Source organism: Tamandua tetradactyla, chromosome 5 (genome assembly GCF_023851605.1).
Source record: "Tamandua tetradactyla isolate mTamTet1 chromosome 5, mTamTet1.pri, whole genome shotgun sequence".
Taxonomy (NCBI): domain Eukaryota; kingdom Metazoa; phylum Chordata; class Mammalia; order Pilosa; family Myrmecophagidae; genus Tamandua; species Tamandua tetradactyla.
The window spans coordinates 137,059,695-137,075,411 of record NC_135331.1 but is presented as its reverse complement, the minus strand read 5'-3'; positions in this window follow the sequence as shown (position 1 = coordinate 137,075,411).

Sequence of the window (15,717 nt, the reverse complement as noted above, 5' to 3'; positions counted from 1 at the left end):
CAAGACCTAGGATCATCAAACATTGAGGAAAAACCCTAGTGTGAAAGACAGTAAAACACACAAAAAGAAACAAAGAAATTCAAGGGAGACATCAGAGGGGGCAGAAGTAAACTTGAAAGAAAAGAAAACACTATATAATAAATATCCTCAAAAGAAATGAGAGAAATACTGTACCCATAAATCAAGAACAGAATGTGTTTTAAAAAGATATATTCAGAAAACATAAGGAAGCTCTTGGATATTAAAGATTTATGAAGATAAATTTAAAATTATATTAAAATGTTGAAAAAGAAAGTTGAAGAACTCTGCCAGAAAAAAATAAAAACCTGAGATGGAAAACAGTAAAGAAAACATAAGAGAATTAGATGTACACACCAGGATGGTCAATATACAAGTAATAAAATGAAAAGAAAGAAAGAAAATACATAAGGAAGAAGATTATCACCTTAAAATAAAATGCAAATTCTAGAACTAGAGGGCATGATCTTCCAGATGAAAGATGTCTAGTGCACAACTCAAATGAATGACATTCTCCAAACTACTCGGTAATGAAATTCAAGAACCTTAGAGATAAAGGATTCTAAAATTTTCCCAAGTTGTCAGGGGGGAATTTAAATACAAATTAAGTGAATGCATAGAATTTCTTAACAGTAACACTAAACTTTAGAATCAAATGGAGTGAAGTTATAAAAGAAAAATATTTGTAAGCTACAATTGCATATCCTAACAAATGAAAAAAAAATGTGAGGGTAGTATTTTTAAAAATTGGATACATGTGCTGTCAATATTTTATTTCACATCTTTTCTCAGGAGGCTCCTGGGAAATAAGCTATACTAAAATTCAAAAGTAAATAAAAAAGAGAGGAGCACATGAGATTGAAGAAACAAGGTGTTGGATATAGAACAGACATGAAAAGAATTCTCAAGATGATTGTGAATCAAGATGAGAACAGCATTGCAGATGCAGAGAACAAGCAGCCCCAATCAAAGTAGAAGGATGAAGGGCTCCAGAAAGGGGATCTCCAAGAAAAATTAAATTAAATTAAAAATCATAGATTTCAGGATTGAGATATTACAAGTAGAAACTCATGTTTATCTTATGTAATCAGGTGTTGGGAATTTCTCCAACCCTCAGAGTTTTCTCAGGATTCCACTGAATAGGCAAAATATGCAGCAACCTTTCTAAGAGCAGAACCATTGCCATTAAGGTTGCTGATAAAATAAGATTCTTAAATTAGGTGCTATGGGAATTGCAGGTCCACAATTTTGTATCTCTGCAAAATGAAAAACAAACCTTACAACTGGTGGTTATAAGTGTATTTAACAGAGAAATGATGTGGAATTTATTTAACATTTTAGTTATCAAAAATAACCAGAGGAAGCATTATTTGGTGAAATGTCCATGGAAATAAAACCTGCCAGCAATATACCCCTGAAAGAATGAGACACAGGACTCACCTCAATGAAGAGAAAGTAAAACATGCCTGTTAGAAAACCCGCTGAACTCACCAGGTGGGTTTACTATTGAAATGTGAAGGTCTGGGAGAAAAATGAACAAGAAAAATTGTTTAACTGATAAATAACAGGTGATGAGACATTACATCAGGTAGAGAACTTTCCCTCTGCTGACATCTTATAGATTGTGGGTGAAAAGTAAAGTATATTTAATTTTAACACAAGGAAGAAGGGACCTAATATAATAAGTACCTGCTGTAATCCACATTTTGTGTCAGGGGTTACAGATGTACCTTAGCATTTGGCAGTTATGTTCTCAGAGATGTCTCTGACCTGGATGGGATGGGGCTTTTCTGGTAGGAAAGGCTAAACTGTGTTCAGAAGGGATGAGAGAATAACAGTGAATGGTACAAATACAGGTCTCTCTACCACAGACCATACAAGTAAAAAGAGATTAGAAGGCATCTAAGAGGGATAGAAAGAAACACCTGATCATTTTATAGGCCTGGACTATATACTTACCCTTAAATCCCAAGATATAGATAACATTTCCCTGATACTGACACAAACTTGCTCAGACACAATTCCTACTAAATCTCCATTTATCTGCTAGATAAAAGCAGAGCATTGAATGGAGTATTGGACCTCACTGTTAATTATCTAATCACTCAGAAAGCAGGTGGAACAATGAAAGAAATCTGTCCTGCAAACTAAATGAAGATCAGTGCAAAAAAAAAAACAAAACAAAACTGGTCATAAATATGAAAATGATAGGAACCTTGGGAGAAAGTGGCCATGTCTTCTCTTTCACAATGTCACCTGAGTATCTAGAAAATAGTTGAATATTTTTTTCAATTTAGAGAAATTTTAGGGATGATGACATGACCTTAAAAAGGAAGAAGGAGATTAATAATAATACAACAGCATTGACAAACATGTAGACAGAACATGTTCAGCAACTACAGCATGATTTTTCCATTATGGGCAGTCCAGGAGACACCAATGCAAATGCCTTCAGAATCCAGGCAGAGAAGAAAGTTATAAGAAAGGAAGTAGAAGAGATTAAAATTAGAAAGTGTATTGCCACCTTATAACAAAATAAAAATATATATATTTTAAACATCGTGCTGGTTATTTCATATTTTCTCCTTCAGATACAATCTCTATCCTTCTCTGACTTATTCTGGACCAGGAAAGTAGATCTCTGCAGACTACAGCACTGACTCCCTCACCTCTGACTCCTAGTTGAGTTCATTCAATGGGATGCACCAACAGAAGCTGAGAGGGGAGAAAGGTCTGGGTATTTATTTCCTACTTTTGGGCCCCTTTTCCATGCTACAACTCTCACAGGTTTCAACCACATCCCTTTCTCCCTCCTTTTCAGGCTAAATGTGTTAAAATCTTCCCACTGGGACTTCCGGGGAAGATGGCGGTTTAGTAAGACGCGCGGGTCTTAGTTCCTCCTCCAGAACAACTACTAGGGAAGTAGATATGGTACAGAACAACTCCCGGAGCCATGACAGAGACCAAGAAGACAGCGTACCCCATTCAGGAACAGCTGACAGGCTGGGAGAACCCGCTTCGGTGAGATCACTGAGGGGCGCGCGCTTCCCCGTGCCGGGGCGGCAGGCGGCCGGAGTCGCTCCCTCCCTCCTTCCCGGGCCAGCAGGGAGAATTGGACAGGCGATCCCCTCAAGCCGCGGCGGCTGGTGGCCACCCCCACGCGCGGTCCCCCGGATCAGCTGGGAGAATTGGATCGGAGATCCCACAAGCCGCGGAGACGGGCGAAAACACGTGGCTTCCCGGTCCGGCTGGGAACGGTGGATAGGAACTACCACAAGCTGCGGCGGCTGTTGCCCCCCCACCATGCTTGGTGCCCCGGGCCGGCTGGGAAATGCAGACAGGCGCTCCCCCAAGCCACAGAGGCCAGCGCCCCCCCACCACGCTTGGCGCCCCGGGCCGGCTGGGAAATTTGGACAGGCGCTCCCCCAAGCTGCGGAGGCCGGTGACCCTCCCCACGCGCGGATTCCCGGGCCGGCTGGGAGATTCGGATTGGCACTCTCCCAAGCTGCTTCGGCTGGCGACCCACCCCCTCAGCGGGAGTTTTCCAAAGTTAAAGGAGCCACAGCATCTTTTACTGTGGGCCCCGCAGACAGACGAGCACCACGAGCGCCATCTACTGGGCAGGATAAGAAAAACAGAGCCCAGAGATTTCACAGAAAAATCTTTCAACCTGCTGGGTCCCACACAGAGGGAAATCTGAGTAAATGTCCAGACGCCAGCAGAAAATAAAGGATCACACTCGGAAAATTGAAGATATGGCCCAGTCAAAGGAACAAACCAATAATTCAAATGAGATACAGGAGCTGAGACAACTAATGCTGAATATACGAACAGAAATGGAAAACCTCTTCAAAAACCAAATCAATAAATTGAGGGAGAACATGAAGAAGACATGGGCTGAACAAAGAGAAGATAGAAAAACTGAAAAAACAAACCACAGAATTTATGGGAGTGAAGGACAAAGTAGAAAAGATGGAAAAAACAATGGATACCTACAATGGTAGATTTAAAGAGACAGAAGCTAGAATTAGTGAATTGGAGGATGGAACACCTGAATTCCAAAAAGAAACAGAAACTATAGGGAAAAGAATGGAAAAATTTGAGGAGGGGATCAGGGAACTGAATGACAATATGAAGCGCACAAATATATGTGTTGTGGGTGTCCCAGAAGGAGAAGAGAAGGGAAAAGGAGGAGAAAAACTAATGGAAGAAATTATCACTGAAAATTTCCCAACTCTTATGAAAGACCTAAAATTACAGATTCAAGAAGTGCAGTGCACCCCAAAGAGAATAGACCCAAATAGGCATTCTCCTAGACACTTACTAGTTAGAATGTCAGAGGTCAAAGAGAAAGAGAGGATCTTGAAAGCAGCAAGAGAAAAAAAATCCATCACATACAAGGGAAACCCAAAGAGACTATGTGTAGATTTCTCAGCAGAAACCATGGAAGCTAGAAAACAGTGGGATGATATATTTAAATTACTAAAAGAGAAAAACTGCCAACCAAGACTTCTATATCCAGCAAAATTGTCCTTCAAAAATGAGGGAGAAATTAAAACATTTTCAGACAAAAAGTCACTGAGAGAATTTGTGACCAAGAGACCAGCTCTGCAAGAAATACTAAAGGGAGCACTAGAGTCAGATACGAAAAGACAGAGGAGAGAGGTATGGAGAAGAGTGTAGAAAGAAGGAAAATCAGATATGATATGTATAATACAAAAGGCAAAATGGTAGAGGAAAATATTATCCAAACAATAATAACACTGAATGTTAATGGACTGAATTCCCCAATCAAAAGGCATAGACTGGCAGAATGGATTAAAAAACAGGATCCTTCTATATGCTGTTTACAGGAAACACATCTTAGACCCAAAGATAAACACAGGTTGAAAGTGAAAGGTTGGGAAAAGATATTTCATGCAAATAACAATCAGAAAAGAGCAGGAGTAGCTATACTAATATCCAACAAATTAGACTTCAAATGTAAAACAGTTAAAAGAGACAAAGAAGGACACTATATACTAATAAAAGGAACAATTAAACAAGAAGACATAAAAATCATAAATATTTATGCACCGAACAAGAATGCCCCAAAATACGTGAGGAATACACTGCAAACACTGAAAAGGGAAATAGACTCATATACCATAATAGTTGGAGACTTCAATTCACCACTCTCATCAATGGACAGAACATCTAGACAGAGGATCAATAAAGAAATAGAGAATCTGAATATTACTATAAATGAGCTAGACTTAACAGACATTTATAGGACATTACATCCCACAACAGCAGGATACACCTTTTTCTCAAGTGCTCATGGATCATTCTCAAAGATAGACTATATGCTGGGTCACAAAGCAAGTCTTAACAAATTTAAAAAGATTGAAATCATACACAACACTTTCTCGGATCATAAAGGAATGAAGTTGGAAATCAACAATAGGCGGAGTGCCAGATAATTCACAAATACGTGGAGGCTCAACAACACACTCTTAAACAATGAGTGGGTCAAGGAAGAAATTGCAAGAGAAATTAGTAAATATCTCGAGGCGAATGAAAATGAAAACACAACATATCAAAACCTATGGGATGCAGCAAAGGCAGTGCTAAGAGGGAAATTTATTGCCCTAAATGCCTATATCAGAAAAGAAGAAAAGGCAAAAATTCAGGAATTAACTGTCCACTTGGAAGAACTGGAGAAAGAACAGCAAACTAACCCCAAAGCAAGCAAAAGGAAAGAAATAACAAAGATTAGAGCAGAAATAAATGAAATTGAAAACATGAAAACAATAGAGAAAATCAATAAGACCAGAAGTTGGTTCTATGAGAAAATCAAAAAGATTGATGGGCCCTTAGCAAGATCGACAAAAAGAAGAAGAGAGAGGATGCAAATAAATAAGATCAGAAATGGAAGAGGAGACATAACCACTGACCTCACAGAAATAAAGGAGGTAATAACAGGATACTATGAACAACTTTACGCTAATAAATACAACAATTTAGATGAAATGGACGGTCTCCTGGAAAGACATGAACAACCAACTTGACTCAAGAAGAAATAGATGACCTCAACAAACCAATCACAAGTAAAGAAATTGAATCAGTCATTCAAAAGCTTCCTAAAAAGAAAAGTCCAGGATCAGACAGCTTCACATGTGATTTCTACCAAACATTTCAGAAGAATTAGTACCAACTCTCCTCAAACTGTTCAAAAAAATCGAAGTGGAGGGAAAGCTACCTAATTCATTCTATGAAGCCAACATCACCCTCATACCAAAACCAGGCAAAGATATTACAAAAAAAGTAAACTACAGACCAATCTCTCTAATGAATATAGATGCAAAAATCCTCAACAAAATTCTAGCAAATCGAATCCAACAACACATTAAAAGAACTGTACATCATGACCAAGTAGGATTCATCCCAGGCATGCAAGGATGGTTCAACATAAGAAAATCAATTAATGTAATACACCATATCAACAAATCAAAGCAGAAAAATCACATGATCATCTCAATTGATGCAGAGAAGGCATTTGACAAGATTCAACATCCTTTCCTGTTGAAAACACTTCAAAAGATAGGAATACAAGGGAACTTCCTTAAAATGATAGAGGGAATATATGAAAAACCCACAGCTAATATCATCCTCAATGGGGAAAAATTGAAAACGTTCCCCCTAAGATCAGGAACAAGACAAGGATGTCCACTATCACCACTATTATTCAGCATTGTGTTGGAGGTTCTAGCCAGAGCAATTAGACAAGAAAAAGAAATACAAGGCATCAAAATTGGAAAGGAAGAAGTAAAACTATCACTGTTTGCAGACAATATGATACTATACGTCGAAAACCCGGAAAAATCCACAACAAAACTACTAGAGCTAATAAATGAGTACAGCAAAGTAGCAGGTTACAAGATCAACATTCAAAAATCTGTAGCATTTCTATACACTAGCAATGAACAAGCGGAGGGGGAAATCAAGAAACGAATTCCATTTACAATTGCAACTAAAAGAATAAAATACCTAGGAATAAATTTAACTAAAGAGACAAAAAACCTGTACAAAGAAAACTACAAAAAACTGCTAAAAGAAATCACAGAAGACCTAAATAGATGGAAGGGCATACCGTGTTCATGGATTGGAATACTAAATATAGTTAAGATATCAATCCTACCTAAATTGATTTACAGATTCAATGCAATACCAATCAAAATCCCAACAACTTATTTTTCAGAAATAGAAAAACCAATAAGCAAATTTATCTGGAAGGGCAGGGTGCCCCGAATTGCTAAAAGTATCTTGAGGAAAAAAAAACGAAGCTGGAGGTCTCATGCTGCCGGACTTTAAGGCATATTATGAAGCCACAATGGTCAAAACAGCATGGTATTGGCATAAAGATAGATATATCAATCAATGGAATCGAATAGAGTGCTCAGATATAGACCCTCTCATCTATGGACATTTGATCTTTGATAAGGCAGTCAAGCCAACTCACCTGGGACAGAACAGTCTCTTCAATAAATGGTGCCTAGAGAACTGGATATCCATATGCAAAAGAATGAAAGAGGACCCGTATCTCACACCCTATACAAAAGTTAACCCAAAATGGATCAAAGATCTAAACATTAGGTCTAAGACCATAAAACAGTTAGAGGAAAATGTAGGGAGATATATTATGAAACTTACAATTGGAGGCGGTTTTATGGATCTTAAACCTAAAGCAAGAGCACTGAGGAAAGAAATAAATAAATGGGAGCGCCTCAAAATTAAACACTTTTGTGCATCAAAGAACTTCATCAAGAAAGTAGAAAGACAGCCTACACAATGGGAGACAATATTTGGAAATGACATATCAGATAAACGTCTAATATCCAGAATTTATAAAGAGATTGTTCAACTCAACAACAACAAAAAGACAGCCAACCCAATTACAAAATGGGAAAAAGATTTGAAAAGACACCTCTCAGAAGAGGAAATACAAATGGCCAAAAGGCACATGAAGAGATGCTCAATGTCCCTGGCCATTAGGGAAATGCAAATCAAAACCACAATGAGATATCATCTCACACCCACCAGAATGGCCATTATCAACAAAACAGAAAATGACAAGTGCTGGAGAGGATGTGGAGAAAGAGGCACACTTATCCACTGTTGGTGGGAATGTCAAATGGTACCACCACTGTGGAAGGCAGTTTGGCGGTTCCTCAAAAAGCTGAATATAGAATTGCCATACGACCCAGCAATACCATTGCTAGGTATCTACTCAAAGGACTTAAGGGCAAAGACACAAATGGACACTTGCACACCAATGTTTATAGCAGCGTTATTTACAATTGCAAAGAGATGGAAACAGCCAAAATGTCCACCAACAGATGAGTGGCTAAACAAACTGTGGTATATACATACGATGGAATATTATGCAGCTTTAAGACAGAATAAACTTATGAAGCATGTAATAACATGGATGGACCTAGAGAACATTATGTTGAGTGAGTCTAGCCAAAAACTAAAGGACAAATACCGTATGGTCCCACTGATGTGAACCGACATTCGAGAATAAACTTGGAATATGTCATTGGTAACAGAGACCAGCAGGAGTTAGAAACAGGGTAAGATAATGGGTAATTGGAGCTGAAGGGATACAGACTGTGCAACAGGACTAGATACAAAAACTCAAAATGGACAGCACAATAATACCTAATTGTAATGTAATTATGTTAAAACACTGAATGAAGCTGCATCTGAGCTATAGTTTTTTTGTTTGTTTGTGTCTTTTGTTTTTTTTGTTTTTTTCTTTTTCCTTTTCTTTTTTATTATTATTATTATTTTTATTTTTTTCTCTATATTAACATTCTATATCTTTTTCTGTTGTTTTGCTAGTTCTTTTCCTAAATCGATGTAAATGTACTAAGAAATGATGATCATACATCTATGTGATGATGTTAAGAATTACTGATTGCATATGCAGAATGGAATGATTTCTAAATGTTGTGTTAATTTCTTTTTTCTTTAATTAATAAAAAAAGAATAAGAAAAAAAAATCTTCCCACTGATGCTTCACCATCCTCTACTGATTCCCTTAACCCATCCACACTTCTCTAAATGGTACTTTCACGAAACCCATTCAGCCAAACCCCTTGGGTGTGCCATACATGCTTTCTGATATAAACACTGATCTGGTCAAACAAAGCCATTGTGCAGTCTCTGGTGTAAGAATAAAATTAAGTTTAGCTTTCCCACAAGATGGTGTAGGATGAGAGAAACGGAACTAACTAAACAAAGGGCTACAAAACAGCTCCAACTGGTCTTGTAGGCAGGGAAAGGAGAAGGCCTCTGATGCAAGCTTGGAATTGGTGCCAAATCCTTATTTATGTAAAAACAAGTTTAAATAAGTAATGGTCAGGGGTCACTGAAATGTAAAGCATAATCGAAATGGGAACCTTCAGTGGAAAATTTCAAGTATACTATCCGGGTAGGCTGTAACCTCTGGAGTATCCAGTCAATGGAGAAACAGAGTAGGGTGGGGGGAAGCTGCATGCTAAGCTTAGGGTATAAAATTTGTGGCATTCAATCGCTTCGTGTATCAGCCACCACATTTTGGTTGTGTGCATGTTCTTGTAAGATCATAAATAGATTATTTTCTTCTCCACCATTAGGTGAGTATTTTCTTTTAGGTATGGCTTTCTTTCTAACACTGGTGTAGGAATAACCTGACCCTATAAGGGGTCCCTGGCCTGAGCTGTCTAGGTTCAGGGAAGTGGCAAGAAGAATCTCTGCCTGGCTTATCCCAGTGAGCTAAAAAAGAAAAATCCTCTAATCTCATAATCACTGACTTCCAATGAACCTTTCAGCCATTCTCAGAGAAGAATTCCAAAACTATCCTTGAAAATATCTTGGAAATTCTTTCCTTATGTCAAAGATTAATCTATATTTCCTCTTGAACTACCTACATCTAAGAGAACTAAGTCTCTCAAAATCAAATCATTATTCACCATATCTAATTAAAACTTTTTTGCTATGGCTTTAACCAACCAAGCATTTTTTATTAAAACTAGGTACCCAGAAGAACAAAACACAAACAGGCAGAGAGGTGCACAAGTAGTTCAGTGGTTAGAATGCCTCCCTTCCACGCGGGAGACCCGGGTTTGATTCTGGACCGTGCACCCCCCCCCCAAAACAAACAAACAAACAAACAAACAAAAAACAGGCAGAGGTTATCAAAGAAGAGAAGAATTTGTTATTTTGAAATGGAAAACAAGCATAAAAGTTTTGAGGGAAACAAATGAAATGGACAATTGTTAAGTTTTATCCCTTCATCAAAAACCATTGATTCTGTCCTACTTCATGTAAGAATTTCAGTCTTTTGGATATAAGCAGTCTGAAGAAGATGGGAGTCAGTGTTTCAATAATTCAGTAAGCCAGTGGTTGGAGCTAAGAAAGCTTTGAAACATTTATCCTTTAGTTAAAGTTAGCTAGCAGAGGTTTTCAATTTAATTATCAGTAACTGCAAGGTCAGCAACTTTGAAACATGTTTTGGCTTCTTCTAGCCATTAGCACTCTCTGATGCTTCTGAAAGTCATAACTCTATAAAATAAGGCTTAAGAGAAACAGCATGAGTAAAAACCTGATGTTTGTAAAACACGAAGACAAACCCTTGTAGAATTTTTCTCTGACTGTACCTCCTTCACCAAGTCTTTCTCGGAAGATCACCATGTCCAGGATTTCTTTCTTCAAAATGTCTCAGAGTCACATAATGCCCTCCATTCCCTCTACCACAGCCTTAGGGGCAACAGATGTGTCACAGAGATTGAAAGAGGGCTTCAGAATCACTTGTACCTGGTTTCTCTGGACTCATGAGCCTTAACAGTTTCCATCATCTGTAAAATGTGGATCATAATGGGAGTTATCTCTTAGGAATAGCACAAGAAGCAAAAAGAAAATGCATGAAAACCCTTGACTCATGGTATAAATGCTAAATAAACTGCAGTTGTTTTTATTAGTTTATGGCTCTACTGTAGGGTGAGCTGTTTGTTATATGGTGTATAGTAGCACAATGGAAACTTTCAGCAAATGACCTCTCAGCACCAAGGGTCCAAAAGAGCAGGGAAAGAGATACCATCGACACTAACTGGTTGCATCAGGTCTGTGAATGGCAACTCAGTACCCCATTTCAAATAGGACAGACAAATCTGGGATGCCCAAACGAGGGGAAGGGGACCCTACAACTGAGAGTTCCCACCTTGAGAAGCAGCTTGGGGCTGCTTGTTGCAGTTTTCAGGTTGAAAGTAGGGTCAGGCGGTTCCATTAGAACTAATGCCTCCCCATACTAAGGAATGGAACCATACTGAAATGTGTGCACAATAGAAAAGGAGGCAGCTGTGTAGGCCTGGTCTGTCTGTGACTTCCCTAGCATTTTATCACCTCATAATTCTAGCTCCTCTTCCTGTCTCCACTCCCTTTTACCTTCTATGTGATGTCCAAATGCTAGGATGGTTTCCCTAAAACCACACTTTTTTTTCACATGATTCAAACCCTCCATGAATTTAAGAAACAATTTACTAACCTATCAAGACAAACTATTCTTTCTAGCAATGAAGTTCCTCCTGATCCAGCCATGTCCCAGCTCCCTACTTTTTCACAATGCCTGATTTTTGGAACTGCCATTTATAAATAAAGAAATATGAAAATAATATACTGTATCAACCAATGCCTAAAACTCTTAGGTATTTTAATTTTCACAAGTTTTCTGCAAAAATGATACCCTCAGTGGTCGTTTTTCAGAGAGAGACAGGTTAAGCCTCACTTTCTCCTCCTCATAGGAATCTTGGTTTCTTCCTCCTCTGATCTCCTTCTTTAACTGAGTTGTACACTATTTTATAGTGTAATTCTAATTACTTCTAATTACTTCATCTGTAATATGTAATAGACAGGATTTATTCATTTTATTTGTTTTCTATAACCCCACAATACTTCATGCATCAAAAATTGATGTTTCATAAATAAAATTTCACAGAACTGTCAATATAGTTTAAAAGAACAATTTGAAAGAAGGTACCTATAAATTAGAATGTTGCTATAATGCAATGTAAATAAAATATATCTTAGAACAGACTGGAAGCAAATTTTTTTAAAAATATTATATTCAAATTTCACAAATAACTAGCACTTCAATTCCTACCAGAATGCGGATTTGGATGGAAAGGTTGATACTGGGTTCTTAGTTGGCTTCCTATTTCTTGGGTTTAACAGCTCTGAGCCACTTCTGGAAGCCACTTGTTGTTTTGGCATTTCTTTGGAGCTATTACACAAGCAGCAAATTATTTCCAGTGCCTGGGCCATCTGAAATACTTAGAAATTCTACCTCGGTGTTCAGTGACTGGATGAGCCCCAGTCAGGCAGGAAAGCAGTTTTAGAATGTTTTTAATGCCAAACCTAAAGCAAAGATGGATAGAAAGTAGTTTGGAAGGTCCCATGAAAATAGGAACTGACTTGAACCTCATTTAAATGTAAACCAAATATCACCATGAGGTTTGAAATAATCCAAACCCCCATCTCTTCTTATTAATTCTGTTTATCCTTTTTGTTGTTTTTTTTTATTACCATTCAGGCTTTCCTGGGTTTTAGTCCAAACTAAAAGTGCCAGAAAAAAAGCACAAATACTGTCTTATTTATGGCCTTACCAGAAGTGGGAAGCACTGGAAATATCAAGACACCATAATTAAAGTCCATCAAATTACAATTCTTGCAAGAACAAGAATACAAATAATAAGACAGTAGCCAATGTGGCTTTGAAAGGAAATAAATTTGAGGGCCACTGGCAGTTTTTTAAGTACATATATATGTAAGAATCTGGAAATGGAAAGGAAAAGAAGGAATGAAACTGCTTATTTGGACAAGATTGAAGGCAAAGTTTGAACATATGTAAGTCAAAGTTTCTCCAATACTCATTTTAACAATTAATACCAATGCTTTTCAGTTAGTTGAGTAGAAATGGGTGGTTAAACTTCACTTTCATTCTATTCCTTTCTCCAGTGTCTTGAAGAGATATTATAAGAACAGTTTTTAGAAAACAGATAAGAAAATAAGTAAGGATATGGGTAATGTAGAACCTGAACCATCAATTTCATAATGATTGAGGCTGACTCTTACAAGTTTGTAACTGCGGGCAGGTTTTCAATGTGTTGAATAAATCAGTGTATATTGAGCAACTACTACATTAACTGCATTGTGCAGACTGTGGATCAGGTGACTGAGAATTTTTATTCTAGTAACTAAACCAGGGAAGAATAGCTTTAGCAGAATAATGATAGGTTTGATTTTAGACATGTTGTACTTGACAGATATTGAGATATGCAGAGCCTCAGGAGAAGCTGACCCTAGAGACAGAGACATGTTAATTGAATCTATATGGAGGAATGATATCTAGACAGAGAAGAAGATAACAGAGATATCTAGATGGAGAAAAAGTTGATAACAGAACTGTATTTGAGACTTATTAGGACAAAATAGGGAACCACAGAGAGTCTGAAGCGCAGCTTCATGGGTGTGTAAACTGTGCAGTCTCACAAGGCCCTGTACTCACAAGGACCCTGCAGTTAATTCAGTACTTTGTGGTCACAGTTTTGAGATTCTTAATAATTTTATCTTTGAACTTGGACTTGTGTTTTGTAAGGAAAGTCCAGGGGGCAATGCAGCATGTGTGTGAGAACAATACGCAGATCTATATGTCCATTGTTCCTTGCCAACCCATTCACATATAGCATGCATGTCCCAGGAGCATAGAATTCTGGGGGACCCATGATGCATGGGAGTTCAGTGAGACTCAAAATGAGTAAAATAAGTGTTCTGTCTGCAACTGAGTAAGTGGGGATGGGCGGGGATGGGAGGATGTGAAGATGGAGGTGGCAGCATGGGCACTGACAAGCCAGAGAGGCCGTGTTTTTTGTTTGATCCAGAATTTGCTGATTCAAAAGAAAGAATGGCATTCTAAGAAACATGAATGAACATGGATCCCCTATTGGATCCTTTCTTACTTGTGTTACTTCCCTGTGTTTGTCAACTACTTCACTGAAAATGACCTACCAGGAAAGGGAATGATAAGGCAACCCACAGCTGCTTTTCCTCTCAATCCTTCCTTACTCATCAGTAGTCTGAGATAAAGAGGTCGGTAGAATGTGTACATATCAAGAAGTGGAATGAACTCTGAAGAACAGTTTGGTCACTCCTCAAAAAGTTAAGTATTGAATTACCATATGACCTGGCACATGACATTAGCATATGGCTGGCAAAAGAACTGAAAGCAGGGACTGAATGGGTATTTGTACACCAACGTTCATAGCAGAATTACTCACAATTGCCAAAAATCAAAGCAACTCAAGTGTCTATCAACAGATGTTTGATAAGCAAAATGTGGTATATACACAAAGATTATTCAGCTGTAAAAAGGAATGAAGTGCTGGTATATATGACAATGTGGATGAAGTGCAAAGGGATTATGCTTAGGGAAATAAGTCAGACACAAAAATACAAATATTGTATATTCTCACATACGAAATAAAAATAATATGCAAATTCATAGTCAGAAATTAGAATGAAGGTTACCAGGGCCAGGGCTGGGGCAGAGGCATGATGAGTGTTTCAGTTTTCTTAGACAACTTCCTACATGAAATGGTTTTGGTCTAAACAATGGGAATTTATTCACTCATGGTTAAAGTCCAGGAAAATGTCCAAATCAAAGCATCATGAAGGTGATGCCTCTTCCCAAACACCAGCTGCCAGTGATCCTTAGCTCCTCTGCCACATGACAAGGCATGTGGCAGCGTCTGCTGGTCCCTCCCTTCTCTTCCAGATTTCATTGATTTAAGCATGTTGCTTCCATAATTTTCTCCCTCTCTGTCTGAATTTCATTCTTTCATAAGGCTCCAATAATAGGATTAAGACCCAATATTGAAGTAGTCATACCTTAACTGAAGTAGCCTCATTAAAAGGCCTTCCAATGTATCTACATCCACAGGAATGTATTAACTTTAAGAACATGTTTTTCTGGGGTATATATAGCCCCAAACCATCACAGGGAATTAATGCTTAATCGGTACAGAGTTTTGTTCAGGGTGATGGAAAAGTTTCCCTAATGGATGATGATGATGGTAGTGCACCATTGTGAATGTAATTAACACCAATGAATTGTATACTTGAAAGTGATAAAAGGGGAATTTTTTTGTATCTAGTTTAATAAAAAATAAAAAAAAATTTAAAAATGCAAAGGACTATACAACATAAAGAATGAATCCTAATGTAAACTATGGACTATGGTTAATAGTATGCTATAGTTATAATAATATCAATTCATTAATGTAACAAAGGTACCACACAAATGCAAAATGTAAAATAGGGAAAACTGTATGTATGAGGGTTGAGGGGGGTTACGGGAACTCTGTATTCTCTGAATGATTTTTCTGTAAAACTATTACTGCTCTAAAATATATTTTAAAAATAAATGAAGTTTGGCCTCCCCCTTATGTAGGACATGCTCCCAGGGATGTAAATCTATCTCCCTGGCAATGTGGGACCTGACTCCCAGGGATAAGCTGGGACCTGGCATCATGAGAATGAGAAAGCTTCTTGACCAAAAGGGGGAAGAGAGAAATGAAACAAAAGAAAGTCTCAGTGGCTGAGAGATTTCAAACAGAGTCT